The 12,109-nt window shown below is 50.9% G+C and overlaps 1 long non-coding RNA gene across 2 annotated transcripts in view; it reads right to left on the reverse strand.

The window, feature by feature from the left end:
* The window catches only part of LOC144767559 (uncharacterized), a 358,110-nt gene that overhangs the window by 232,846 nt on the left and 113,155 nt on the right, over positions 1 to 12,109 (reverse strand). The gene's annotated exons all lie outside the window — the stretch shown is intronic.

Consider the following 12,109-nt stretch of genomic DNA (forward strand, 5'->3'; position numbering starts at 1 on the left):
CCCTGTAATTACTGCTAGAAATAGAACGGCCCTGCTTCGAGAAAGAGCCCCAGCTCCAGGCTCGCTCTAGCTAGAAGAGGAAAGAACTAGTATTTTGTGCTAGAAGGCGCTGTGGCTTTCTTTTGGACTGTAGATGGCGCATAAGTACTTTAAAAACGGAGAGTAGGTTTTTGGGGTAACCGATTATAGTCTTATACATCAAAATGCTTATGTTTGGCTGCCCTCCCTCAGAACCTGCTCCTTTTAAAGATATTGGAGACTATTCACACAGGCGTTTTGGAGAACAGGAAGTTTTAGTCCTGTAGTACTCTTACGCACTCTTACTTTCTTTTTTATTGACCCCAAAACATATAAACTGGCAACATTCAGGGACAAGATATATACAAACAGAATGGACTGGGCCCTCGCTGCACTTTTACTAACTTGTCCGATTCAGGGCAAATTTGCAAAGGCATGTAGGAGTATGTAAAATATATAGTTCTACTCATAAATGCTTGTGTGAACCAGTGCCTTCAGTACCCAGAATTATAACTCGGTGTTGAAGATAAATCCCAAGTTAAGGCCCATCAGGCGGCTCTTTTTTATCACGTATTCTGACTGGACGTGGCCTGGAACCTAACTTAAATGTAAATACAACGGAGGGGGAAATAAAAGAACACAACTTGTTATCTCTTCACATGTACTTAATAGAGGCATGCTTTTGACTTTGTTCAGTCCCTTCATGTAAGTAAATGCATGCACTGTAAAGAACTATTTTTATTTCTTTTATAGCGCTGCTCATCCCAATGCAGGGTGTCAGAGTGCTTCACATAACATACACATTAGACATTGATAGTAAATCATGTAAGTGTGCAAATCAATGTACAAGATGTTTTACATGAGTCAGTGAGGGTTATCAGGTGCAGGAGTCAAATGTCCGTCACAGCTCACAGTGCTATATTAGAAGGGTTATAATGTATGAACTGCAATTAACAAAAGGATCTCTGTGTTCAAAGCAGTAACTTACATACCTAGCTACATAAAATAAATATCTCTCATCTGCATGTTAGGTGATATGCTTTGCATGAGACACATTAACCTTCTATACTACTTTGATGCAAATCTGGGACTGCATAAAACCCAGACCTCTCCAGCAAATGTTTTATTCTCCAGAGTTATCTCAACATTATCATTATTCCCTGCGATTTACTGGGTACCTCTGTAGCAGAGGCCTTAACCCCATCAAATATTTTAAAATGCAGACTTTGCAACCAGTTAAGCAGAAGAGATGTACTGCCATGCCACTCCTTGTTGCCAATTTCTTTGTGGCAAGGCTTTGATGTTGTTAGTTGAGGACCAGATTTTACGTTGGGATTGCGCCACTTTTTTCGGAGCAAGCCCAAAGCAAAATCTAATTTGTTAAATCTCTTAATGAGCTTAAATGTACTCATGATATACCTGATAAACTATTTATGAGGTCTTAATATGTAATGTCACTTCCTGTGATCAAACGTGCAATGCCAAGCGTCGTGGCGTCATGTGCTATGGTGCACGCGCCATGATGTCACTTGCAAACTACCTAACTTGGTTAGTCCCCAACTTCTTTTTTTTAGGACATGTGCCCTGGAGGAGGGGGTGGTGGTAGGTAGATGGTGGGGGTGAGGGGTGGTCAGTCAGTATAATCAGGTGTGCAACTTGTTGTTTACTGCGCAGTTGTACGTGCATGAGCAGCCAGAAGAGAATCGAATAACAGCAAACCATGGTGTAGGCTTGCAAGCAGGGTCGGTGGCGGGAGAGTGAAAGGGTAAATTCCACTTGTCAAGGTAGGGGTGTCTGCGCCCTGTTTTGAGTGCGAGATTAGACGGGAAGAGGGGCGAAGCATTGGGCACCAACGCATCCCCTCTCTTCTATTTTCGTTACCAAGCAGGGGTGCATTTAGGCTTGCAAGAGTGTCTTAGACTCTTGCAGGCACACCAATTTAGAAGTAGAGAGTTATGATTGGCCCTGGGATCTTTATTTCCCTTGGGCCATATAACTCCTGTGGAAGTCAGAGTCCCACAGGTTCTTTGATTGGCTGCCAGTAACATGAGAAAAATTGACTCTGAGACATAGCAAAGCAAACAAATACTCTCAGACACTGTAAACATGCCTATTTGAAAGTGGAATACTCTGCTAAAATAGTTTCCATTGATGTAATACTGAAAAGGAATGATTAAAAGTAAAACAAAGTGCGGCAATAATGCCGCTAAATTTAAATTTTTGTGCCGCTAAATTTAAAATTTCGTGCTGCTAAATTTGAAAATCTATGCCGCAATATCCTGGGGGGTCTGTGTATTGGCTGTAGGTTTATTCAAGCTTGAAGGACAATAGTTCCCTATCGTGCATAAAACCTTATCTCAATTTCCTTTAAACTTTTTCAACAATGACTGAAGAAGAAGAAAACGCTGCAGCAGCACTGCGTGCGAATGCAGCAGGAGAGGCAGAGCAGGGAGGTAATATAAACATTTCAGAAAATGTCAGAACTGCCCTTACTTTAAAAGTAGCAGAGTTTGGAGTTACAGCAAGAGGTGTGACTGTCACTTTCGTGTTTGAGGCACACGAGTCATACAGTTCAGAGGTATTCTATATATTTTCTTTTATAGAGTTTTATATAACGCGAACTTGACCTGAAGGTATCGGGTATCAGAGCACTTTACACAAACAACAGTTGCGTTACTTACATGAGGACACATTCATTTGTGTTAGGCACTGGGAGATTAAGTGATTTGCCCAGAATCACAGCATGTTGCGCGTCCTTGCCGAGACTCGAACCCAGTTCCACAGATTTGAGGTCAACCACCCTAACCGTTAGGCCAACTCCTCTCCCCGGGTTAAATTCCCACCAGCAGATGCACACACAAATACATTGCATTTATACACTGAATATGAAATACCAGAGGAATATTGTCCATATGAGGACATTGAAGTTACGCTCACCTACCAGGAGCACATAAACTTGTTTAAAGGCGCCTTCTCACACACAACAGATAAAGTAAGACTCTTGTCCGTTCGGCAGAGACGGAGCGACTTGGCTGGTCCTAGCGGCTCACACATCGCATCCAGACATTGACACAATGCCGGTAGCAGACTTACATCCACCACACAAAGAAATAAAAAACTTTAAAGAAATCTGACACAGTTTGTATTGAGAACACTAACACTTCAACAAACAAGGGTTACACCTGCAGGACAAATTCAGGAGTCTGCAACTAATGTAATCCAATTACAATATAATGCAATGCTCGAATTTCCATATTTCAGACGCCTTTCATCTCAATAAGGCCATTTACCAGCATTCAATTATTTGTTCATCAATAAACATATCTATATGACGTTTAGTTTGAGGAAGCAGGATTTCCCAAGTCCGCAAAGACTTTAGTAGTAATTTCTAACACAAAGATGCAATATTCGTATTGAGAATACATGACAGGATTAATAAAATATGATTCGTGCTGCAAACTTGTGCATCATCAATGCTCTGTTTAATGGGGTCTAAATATACACTTGTTAGCTGTTGTTCAAGAGCTCCTTCCACAGTTGCAGTGCAACAACCTACCGGAACCCACAAATAGAAACCTCAAAAGACAAGTTACTCCTAGGCCCTTTATACCGTTCTAAGCAATTAAGAAACAGCAGCAGCTACGGGTAAACATTGTTAATAATGCGAGGAGTGGAAATCACCCCAGACGAGTCTTAGAATATATGCATGAACACCGATGAAAAAATGGTGATGAGTGAATGTGAAAAAAGCAAAAACCACAAACGCAAATGACCGTGCTTCAGGCAAATACTGACCAACTGTTTCACGTCAGTAAGGGACATTTCTCAAATACTGTGGTGAGAAAATGTCACACGTTCATCAAGCAAGAAAAACACTGCTGGGAGGATTTCTCTCCAACGCACTGCGTAAAATTATAGAAGCCGGGGGGCGTGGCTTAGCGGGCGAAGATGGCGGTCGCAGCTTGCTAGAGCTCCCGCCGGCCAGACACATATCCGGCTGTTTATCCTGGCCCCCGGACCCGAACAACACACCACTTGTGAGGCGAGTGTAGAGGAAGGTGCTAGGTGCTCTCCGACGCCGAGAGTGGTGCCCTTGGGCCAGTTGATGCGGCTGAACCGCCGACAGCAGTTGCGGCCTAGTCTGGACCGAAGAGGCCGGGACCTCGATTTTGGCGACGCCGGGCAGGAGGGCTTGTGGGCGGGCCGGCCACGCTACACTCTGGCCTGGGCCCGGAGCCTATTCGAGAAGGTGGCTGCCCCGGTCCCAGACCTGCCATACGGACCGCTGGGAGTTATCCGACCCTGTCAGCGGCGCTTCTGGGCCGTTTGCTGCAGCTGAATGGCCGGCGCCGAATTGCGGCCTAGTCCCGCACAGTGAAGCCGGGACCTCGATTTCGGGCTGGAGGGCCTGTGAGTGGACCGACCGCACTGGACTTCTGCCTGGAGACTATTGGAGGCGGCGGAGCAGCGGGTGAGTCCCCAGCTGTCCTGGCTGTGACTGTGGTGGTGATTCGGGCACGAAGGACACTGTGAGGAGCGGCGGCCTAAATCGCCTCGGTGCAGCCGGGGCCTCGAGTTTGGTGGTGGTGTCTGACGGCGGCCGCGACAGAGACGTGGTGGATCCTGGGACCCGAAGTACGGCCTTCTCCGGATGCCTGGGGGGGAGCGCTGCTACACTCCCACTGACAGCGGCTGGTGTATGGCAGGACGGTCGGGCGAGGATTGTGCCCGTGTCTGGCGGTCAACAGGGAGTGTTTTCCCCTGACTACTGGAGTGCGTAGGGCCGTGGTACCCGGTGGCATAGTGCACACGACCAACAGTAAGTGGGACACGGAACTGTGCAGCAATAAGGCCTGAACGTGACTGGCCTGTGGTGCTAGTGCTATCCCCGACTGTCCCGGTCACCAGTGGCAGTGGGGTCGTCTGCACCCAGGAGCGGGGGAGCGACTGGGTTGGCTTACACTGGACATTTGCTGGAGGTGCGCTGGTGCCAGCATTTATAACATAGAGGCCCCCTAGAAGTGCTCTGCAATTATGACCAGTGGAGGAGGTGGTCCCTCCAAGCAGGGACTTATTGATAAATTCACGGGACCCCCCAGTGGGGGACCGGGACCATCTGGAGGAGGGCAGGGAGCAGGACCGGACAATGTGGCGCTTATGGCAGCGATCACCCAGTCAAGAGATATGCTGGACGCCAAAATTGGGGCGGTGGGTGCGGATGTGACCCTGCTGCGTCAGGACCTACGGAATGCAGTGGCCCGCATTACCGAGACGGAATCCAGAATCTCGGTGGTGGAGGATGACGTCGGGACCCTGAAGCAGAAAATGGCGGCGATGGAAAACATTCAAAGGGGCCTGGCGCTTCGTGTGGAAGATGCTGAAGGACGCGCGCGCAGGAACAACCTTCGCTTTGTTGGATTTCCAGAGAGGTGTGAGAAAGGGAACATGGAGCAGTTTCTATCCCAGTGGCTGGAGAGCTAGCTACCCCCGGGGGTTCTTTCCAACTGCTTTGTAATCGAGCGCGCTCATCTGGCCCTAACACAGAGGCCACCGGAGGGTGAGCGGCCCAGACCAGTAATAGCCAGACTTTTGAACTATCATGATAGAGACGCTATCTTGCGGGAAGCGAGGACCAGAGACTCCATTTCGTTCGGAAATCAGAAGATTATGATCTTTCCTGACTACACCAGGCTGGTGCAGCAGCAGCGACATTCCTTTATAGCTGCCAAGGCGAAACTGCGAGGCCTGAAAATCCAATACTCCCTGCTGTATCCGGCCCGCCTGCGGGTGGCCTTCCAGTCGCGGACACACTTCTTTGATACCCCGGAGGATGTCTTCAAATGGACTGACGAAACGGTGCGGATCAGGCCACATGCCCAACCGGGATTGAACCCGGGCCACTCGAGAGAATCGTCGCGGGAACGGGGAGACCAACCTGCCCGAAGCAGAAGGAACCGAAGGTCCAGATCACGGAAGCGCTCCAAATCCGTTGATGGGACCCAGGATAGTGGGACAGTGGAATCTGATCGCTCTGGCCAGGACCACTGAGGACCTAGAGAGGACTGTGTTGGTTTGTCGGTGTCATGGGCTCCAGCAGAGTGGAGTCGGCTGGCCTAGTCCTAACATTTGGGACGTGAACGCTGTCTGTATTGCGGATTCTACATGATGCCTTATACATGTGTGGGGTTGTGGGAGGGGTTCGGGTGGCTACTTTATTGGGGCTACAAGCCTCATCCTTGAGTGGGAGTTGACGGGGGGGGGGTCTCTACCGTTTGCAGGGGTGTTGGGATCCATTGGTATGGTTGGCCTTGGGTCCTCCGTTGTGGGCCCGAGGTTGCCCATGCCGCGACAGGTACTTCAGAGTTTTATGAGGTATAGGGGTTGGGGGAGTGGGGGTCGGGAGCAGGGGAGAGGAGGGGCAGGGTTGGGGCTGACTTGGGTTGAGGTGGGGGGGAGGCTGCTGATGTTGTGGGGGGGACTTGGGGGGGGGGGGAGCTGCACGTGGGTTTATCTGATCTCCTTGTGTTGGTTTTGAGTGTGTGGGTCCGGCGCGGCGGGCCTGCTTGGTTCGTCCCGATTGACTATGGCTGAAGTACCTCCGGTGAGTCCATGCGCATAGTAACCTGGAATGTCAGGGGGATGCTCGACAAGATCAAACGGGGTGCAATTTTGCGGTGGGGGAAGAGGGAGGCTGTCGATGTATTATTACTACAAGAAACGCACATGATGGGATCAAAGGTGCTTAGCCTGCAGAGGTTCGTCTATCAACAAATATTCCATGCTGGGTTCTCTAGGGGATCCAGGGGAGTTGCCATCTTGGTGCATCACAGGCTGGCCTACATCCACGAGAAACAGTGGGCGGATCCGCAGGGTCGCTACATTTTTATAATGGGGAAGGTGGGTACTGAACCAGTGGTGTTTGGGAGTGTTTATGCCCCTCCTCCTTTACAGTGGTCTTTATCTGAGAGGTTGTTTGCGGTGTGGGAGGACATCCCAGAGTCCCTGGCTGTGTTGGGAGGCGACTGGAACGAGGTAATGGATGTATGTGTGGACCATCAGCGATTGCAGGGAATGTTGACGGCTGCCCCCTCTACGCGATTGAGTGCACTGGTGCAGGGGATGGGCTGGATGGATGTGTGGCGCCATATGCATCCCAAGGCACGCAAGTTCACATATGTTTCAGCGGTACATGGCTCCTTCTCGAGATTGGATTATGTGTTTGTGCCTCATAGGTATCTGGACAGAGTGCTGGAGGCAGGGATCTTACCGAGAGGGTTGTCTGACCACTCCCCGGTGGCTGTTAGGGTCGACCTGCTTAGAAAACGACACCCGTTTCGGTGGAGGATGTCCTCATGGCACCTTCAGCAGCCTGATAATGTCCAACATTTGCGGGGCGCGATTGCCCATTACTGGCAGGAAAACCTAGTGGGCGACATTGATGCCGTTGTAGTTTGGGAAGCCATGAAGCCCACCATACGGGGTGTGGACATCGCGTGGTGTGCGGCGGCCCGTAGACGACGACGTGAAGCAGTCGCTGACGCGGCCACACTGGTGGAGACCCTAGAACTGCGGTGTCGAGGAGGGGGTGACGAGATGGCAGTGCGGCTGCTCCTGCAGGCACAGCAGTCCTATGCATCGGTGTTGCTCGATGAAGCTAGACAAGCGTGGCTAGCCACGCGGAGTAGAGTATATCAATGGGGGGATAAGTCTTGCACGATGCTCCATCGGTTATGTCAACGTACTCTCCAACCGATAACGTTGCCGGGCCTGACTGCTGGGGACGGAGTGGTGATTACTGATTTGGCTGAGCTGGCAGCGAGTTTTGCGCGCTATTATGCGGCGCAGTATGCTCCGCTGGATTGTCTATCCACAGATGAGGTCGCTAAATTTATTGACGACTTACCTCCGAGGGCGGTCTCAGATGAGACTAAGGCGTTATTAGACCTTCCCCTTATGGCGGAGGAACTAGGAGACGCACTGGGACAACTCAACACAGGAAGGGCGCCGGGGCCGAGCGGCTTCCCGAGTGAATTCTACAAGAAATTCCAGCTCCAATTGGGTGCCCATTACCGACCTGCATTGGAAGCGGCGAAAACACAGGGTAGGCTGCCATCAGACTGGCGCCACGCCGAGATCGTGGTCTTCCAGAAGCCGGGCAGACCCCCGGACAGACATGGCTTTTACCGCCCCATCTCCCTGCTCGACATCGAGGCCAAAATACTGGCAAAGGCGTTAGCGAACCGCCTGCTCCCGTATGTGACGGACCTGGTCCATCCGGACCAGGCCGGATTTATGCCGGGCAGGGCGACACGACACAACATTCGACGGGCGCAGGCGGCGGTCGATGCCATGAGGGCCAAGGGGGAACGGGCGGCTCTGCTACTGGCGGATATTGATAGAGCGTTTGACTCGGTTAGCTGGGCGTACCTGTTCGCGCTCCTTCCTCGTCTCAATTTGGGCCCAGTGTTTATTTCCTATGTTAAATTACTCTATACTGATATCTCCGCATTGGTACGGGTCTCCGGGGAGGTCTCTGAGACGTTTCCGATTGGTCGGGGTACCCGACAGGGTTGCCCCCTCTCCCCATACTTATTTGCCCTGGCTATTGAACCCTTGGCCGCTTGGGTGCGCATAGATGCGCAGATGCGAGGCTTTGAGTGGAGTGGGGGCTTCACAGATAGAATTGCATTATATGCAGATGACGCCCTCTTTTTTCTTACTGATCTGCATAAGTCGGGGCCCGAGTTTTGGACATTATGCGTATCTTCGGGGAGGTATCGGGCCTCTATCTGAACCCACGTAAGTCTACTTTGTGGGCGTTGAATGGCGGGATGGTGGAAGACCCCTGGGCATCGGATCTGCAGGTGGCAACCGGGGGATTGAAATACCTGGGAGTGTTCCTCTCTGACTCTGTGGATATTGCACGGGAGCGTAACATAGTGCCTGTGTGGGAGAGGGTTCAGGCAGACGTGAAGACATGGTCCCGGATGCCATTGACTATTTTTGGTAGATCTGCGATTTTCAAGATGGTGGCACTCCTGCGCCTGTTGTACCAGTTGCAGAACTACCCTCACTTGATTGCCCCCCAGTGGTTTCGGCAGGTCAACTCTGTGGGCAGGGGGTGCTGCTAGAGTGGCGCTGCGGACGTGCTTCCTGTCCACATACTGTGGTGGTCTAGCCACGTCGGACCTATTGTCCTATTATCAAGCCTCCCAGCTCCTGATCCTTAACGAATGGTGGTATGGAGACAGGGGAGAGCCGGCATATGCTCTGGAGCACTCGCTGATGGGTAGTAACACGCTCCACACGATCCTGTACTCGGCTAGGCTGCGGGGGACGTTGCCATGTGTCACACGAGTGGTTTTTGTTGTATGGCGACAGGCATTGCGTCGCATGGGCTGGTGGGGTAGACTGACGGCGGAGACTCCACTGTGGAAGAACGGGCGGCTTCCCGCGCTGGCCTCGCTGGCGGGGTTTGACGGCTGGGACGCCATTGGGATTTCATCGTTGGGTCATGTGCTGACTGGGGTGACCCTCAAATCGTTCCAGGAACTCAGCGCTGAATTTCACATGCCCAAAACCCAATTTTTTCGGTACCTACAGTTCCGACATGCCCTAGCCCCTAGCATAGCTGACATGGAGGCGCTCCCGGAATTTAGCCCAGTTGAAGCGAAGGTCTTTATGGGAGACCTTGGAGATAAGAAGGTGTCCCGCATTTATCAAATGCTGGTCACCCACTGCTCCGCCACCCTGCTTTCCCTCAGGGCAGCCTGGGAAGAGGATGTAGGTCCCCTAGATGAGGATGATTAGAGGGAGGCCCTGGAATCCCCACGGGGGGCTGCCATTGCCATACGACTTAGGCTGATCCAATTTAAGTACTTACACAGAGCCTACTACACCAGAGAGCGCTTATGGAAGGCGGGCTTGATTGGATCTCCGGAGTGTCTGCGCTGTGGGGCTGCAACGGGCACGTTGTTGCATACGGTGTGGTCATGTGTTGGGCTGGTCAGATTCTGGAGGGGTGTTTGGGATTGCTTGTCTGAGGTGTTGGGATGGGATCTGCCCCGAACCCCTCGATTAGGTTTGCTCCATGTGCTGGAGGGTATAGGTGGCAATATATATAAACGTCATTTGTTGTTGCTGGGGCTGGTTGTTGCCAAGAGGGACCTGGCCAGAGCGTGGAAGGGAGAGCGAGTCCCCCCCCCGTGTGCATGGAAGGCTGGGCTGGACTACTGTATGGGACTGGAACGCCCTGTATTTGAGGCCAGAGGTTGTCCCCGAAAGCATTTTAAGATATGGAAGCGATGGACGGAATATAGAGGATTGCTACTGGATCCTCCCGCAGAACTGGACGAGGAAATACTGGTGGAAGATGTTAGGAGGGCCTAGGCGGTGCGTCATACCTAGCACAATACGACAATGTACTGTATGTTTTTATACTCACGTGCAGAGGGTTAGGGAAGGATAAGGGGAGGGTAGCAGGATAGTTGGGGTTGGTGGGCGGAGGAAGGGAGGGGGAGTTTTGAGTATTTTCTCTTGTCTATTGCTTGGATTTTGTACTAATGATAAAACGTGACATGATGCTTGGTGGTGATCTCCTGATTGTGGAGAACCATGCCTTTAATACTGCTTAATTACTCAATAAAACTTGTGAAAAAAAAAAAATTATAGAAGCCAGTATGGCTTGCTGAGATGCAAACACTGCTACCGTATTACTCATGCTTTGTGGGATTTCTAAATCTTAAACTGAGTGCTAGAGAATTCTATGCACACGAACTACTGTATCCTCTTAATATGTTTAAATGATGCCGGGGCTCAGAGCATCCATGCCTTCACAAACATAGGCTGCCGCTACTCCTACACCCTGAATAATTGTGTGATTCATAGCATTTCTCCCCCACTGAGTGAAAAGCTGCCACAAACAGGTTTCTAGATGGAGCATTCTTAAGGGAAAAAGTGTACAAGTGAACGACATGCAAGGGTCTGGGGAGCGCAAGGCACAGACCAATCTCGACGAATCATTAACGAAAGGATGCCGGTTAACTCACCTGACATTCGTTTTTTGCCGACCCACGAGCACCGAGCAATGAGGACAATGCCGACCCGCCAAGCTCTAAACCCCCTCTCTTAAAATAAATTCCAAGTCTTGCGATATAATGATGACAAAAATGGGCGCGCTGCAGACTCGTCGTCCTTGGCTCAATGACAGCCTCATGACAGAGCTGCAAATGGAACATAATCATTAACTACCATAAACACAATCTGAGCTACCCAAAGTCTATCAAAGGCAGAGAAGCTCCACATGACATTGTTAACTTGCGTTCTTATTACATCGTGAAAACGAAACTAAAAGTGACTCTAAGAATAACAACAAGCAAAAATTGATTCCCTGACGACGGTCACAGTGGACAAACTGTAGAGTTGCGCTCTAGTGGTTGAGAGCTACGTCACCACGTAGCGCGAGCGGCCGCCATTTTGGATCGCGCTGTGAAAGCGCGATTCGGCCGGAGCAACCCGAGGACACAGCACGCCCGGCGCTCTCCAGCTCAGTAGTATTATAATAATAAATACTTCGGCCTCATATTCCCTGTGTTCTTTCATTTGTACCACAGGGGTAATAGCATCTGCACAGTGGCGACGAGGCCTGGAAAAAAAAAAACCAAAGGAAAAGAAAGGACCAGCACCACGTGGCCAGACACAGTCACAAGAAGCAGTCAGAAACACGGAGGAGCAAAGCACAGGCACAGCAGGAGAGCGTGGCAGAGGCGCAGGAAGACGCACCTGAGCAGAGCACACGCCAAAACAACCAGGTACTAAGGGCACAGAGACCCAAGGAACGAGGAGACAGTATAGGCCCCTAAGTGACCCCCATCAAGAGAAACGGGGACGCAGGACACGTAGACAAGAACAGGCCCGCAACTAGACCAACAGAGAAGAGAAGGAAGAATAATGGGTGGAAACACTGAGGAAGTAACCAGGGAAGGAAGACACAAACCAGACAGAGGCCCTGGCGGAGTCAGCGAGAAGCGGAGCAAGGGGAGCAGAGAGTCCCCAATTCCAACCAGAGCAGGGCGAGGAAACAAGTGCACCA

Source organism: Lissotriton helveticus, chromosome 7 (genome assembly GCF_964261635.1).
Source record: "Lissotriton helveticus chromosome 7, aLisHel1.1, whole genome shotgun sequence".
NCBI lineage: Eukaryota > Metazoa > Chordata > Amphibia > Caudata > Salamandridae > Lissotriton > Lissotriton helveticus.